Source organism: Lichenostomus cassidix, chromosome Z (genome assembly GCF_008360975.1).
Source record: "Lichenostomus cassidix isolate B80296 chromosome Z, HeHo_3.0, whole genome shotgun sequence".
Classification (NCBI taxonomy): Eukaryota; Metazoa; Chordata; class Aves; order Passeriformes; family Meliphagidae; genus Lichenostomus; species Lichenostomus cassidix.
In genome coordinates, this window is record NC_139511.1 from 74,882,607 (window position 1) to 74,885,370 (window position 2,764).

The 2,764-nt window shown below is 51.1% G+C and overlaps 1 long non-coding RNA gene across 1 annotated transcript; it reads left to right on the forward strand.

Moving 5' to 3' along the window:
* Nucleotides 1–2,758, forward strand: LOC146425267 (uncharacterized). The gene is made up of 3 exons (XR_014846807.1): nt 1–863; nt 1,536–1,630; nt 1,960–2,758. It is a non-coding gene; the product is annotated as an uncharacterized LOC146425267 (long non-coding RNA).
* Nucleotides 2,759–2,764: the final 6 nt, after the last annotated feature.

The window sequence follows — 2,764 nt, forward strand, 5'->3', positions numbered from 1 at the left end:
ATTGCTGGGAGGGAGGTTAACAAACAGCCTGAACTCTTCTGGCACTGCTCACTTGGGTTTTCCCTCAGGCTGAGGCAGCCAAACTCATTGCCATGGGTTTCACCACAACCTCAGAATTCCACCAGTGACAGTCGGAGATCATCCAGATCCCCACTGGCTCCAAAGAGCTGGATAAGCTGCTTCAAGGCCAGCATTTGATTATTTCTCTTTGATTATCTCTCAATGACCTCAGTCACTGAGGTGGAGTTTTCCCACGAGTGCGAGCCTTGCGTGGAACCAAGTAAGGCAGGTCCTGGTTGGATGAAAGAGCTCTAGGACTGCTCTTGAATAATTGCTTTTATTTTAAAAGCTGCAGAAATAGTTTTTAATCCTTTTAGGCACAGTGCAGGACACAGAGCCGTCCATTTTTGGATGTTTCTGGTTTATTTAAGTTGGTGACATGTTTAGGGAAAACAGAACCGCATATCATCATCTCCCTGTTCCTCTGATAATCCAAAAGTGAAAGCAAGGAATTTCAGCTCTTCAGCATCTTCAGAAACACACCTGGACTTCTTATCCACAACGTGAACAAGCCTCAGGATGGCAAGCAGTTTTCCCTCTTAGTTTTGAAACTTTCAGCCAAATTCACTGTTCAGCTGAGTCTCTATAGATGTAATATTTTATATGTGGGATGGATGGATAGATTAGATAAATAGATAGATAGATAGATATAGATAGATATCTGTTTGTAACGTGTGACCTTTGAGTTTTTATTAATAATTATTATTGTCGTTTCCCTTCAGGAGAAATAGAAACAGGGTCCATAACGGAGTTACTCGGGGAATTCCTTACTGGGAAGCTGCAGCTGTGTCACAGCCTGTCAGGTGGGTGCTTCACCTCCTTGCAATCCAATATTGAGACACCACAGCCTTGGGATATTTGCTAATTTGGGCACTTTGTTTGACTTCCTAAGTGTTTATTACTGTCTAGATGTTGCCACTGCCTAAAATATTAGAGGCTTGGACCTAATTTGATCATTTAGTTGACTCCCTAAACTTAACAGCTCAAAGCTGAGCACCTGTCATCTTGTGTAGAATCACGGAATCCCGGAATAGTGGGAAGGGACCTTAAAGCTCATCGAGTTTCACGGGCGGGGACACCTTGCGCTATCCCAGGTTGCTCCAAGCTCCATCCAGCCTGGCCTTGGGCACTGCCAGGGATCCAGGGGCAGCCACAGCTTCTCTGGGCAACCTGTGCCAGGGCCTCACTACCCTCACAGGGAAGAACTTCTTCCTAAAATCCCATCTGTCCCTGCCCTGTGTCAGTGGGAAGCCACTCCTGCTTGTCCTGGCGCTCCAGGTTGACAGGTACTATGAAAGGAAGGCGTCAGAGATGGGGACCAGGAATCTTTCATCTCGCTTTTCCCAGCTGAATGGGACTTGAATCACAATAACTTGGGGTATTATTTGTTACATGACCTCGGTGAGGGCATGTGGCAATATCTGCTGTATTTATGGATACTTTATTCCCTCTTCACTCCTTTCCTTCTCCTTTAGCTCCCCGTGGACCGCGGCGGCGGCGAGGGAAAAGCCACATCCAAGGACACGGAGGGGACCTTCCGTCCAGAGCGGCTCCTGGCCGTGGCTGAAAGGTCTGTGAATGGAAGATGGTTTTAAATCCCTCCAGGATGGGGCCTCCCCTACCACCCTGGGCAGCTGTGTCAGGGCTGGACAGCCTTTCCACTAGGAGGCTTCCCAGTATCCATCTTAAACCTCCCCTGGTATCGCGTGAGGCTGTTTCCTCTAGTCCGTTGAAAATCGTTCCAACCGTTCCGTTCTCTTTTCATCACCGCGTGTGGCGTTTTTCATGTCTGTTTTTATCACTGCCAGGGATGTGAGTTTTTCTTCCAGTCTTTTAGCAAAGCTCTTGGCTAGCTCCATGAGCTCCGAGGTTCATCCCTTTGTTTCCCTGATTTTGCAGGAATGGCCTCCTGACAGCAACACCCTGGACAAGGTGGCTTCTGCCGGGGCTTCAAGAGTGACCAGCAGCCGCAGCTGCTGTTCCAGGCCTCAGGCATGACGGCTGAGTCAGGGAAAGAAGCCCAGCCTGTGCTTCCCTCCTGAGCCCCCAGTCGGCAGGGAAAGGAGCGTCTCGGGCAGTTCGTCCAGCTGTGTGGAATGCTCGGTGGATTAGGATGATTTCCTGGGACCAGCCTGTCCCTCCTGACCTGTTTCCTTCCCTCTCCCCGCCAGGCTGTGCCTGCGGCAAGGCCGAGGGGAGACCAGGATCTGTAAAATCTCTGACTCTCCGTGTCTTGCCGAGGCTGAAGCCGTGTTTGCTGTCAGTGCCGACGGAGCGGGAGATGCCAGAGGCCGAGAGCTCCTTTCCTTCCACCGAATCGCAGACTCTGTGTCCGTAAGAGGCTCCTTTTGAGGTGGCACCTTCGGGATGCTCCCCAAGGCAGCGGGCAGAGGAAGCCGTGCTGTGTCAGCCTGGGAGCCATCGGGACGACACGGAGCACAGCCAGAGCTGTTGGGAAGAGATCTCCCTCTGGGCTGCAGTCACAGATGAGGGCAGTGTGGTTCCTCGGCAGCGTTCCCAGAGGACCGTACCCTGCGTCTTCTCCTGGATCCCGCTGTGGGCGCGGTGAAGGAAAATTGCGGTGGCCACAGTTGGGAAGTTGGTCACCTGGAAGCAAAGTTGAAGGCTTTGCCTGCTAAGAGAGGTGGGGATTTCTAAACCAAAGCAGAGTGGTATTCCACACGAGGGATTTGGGATTGGTGAT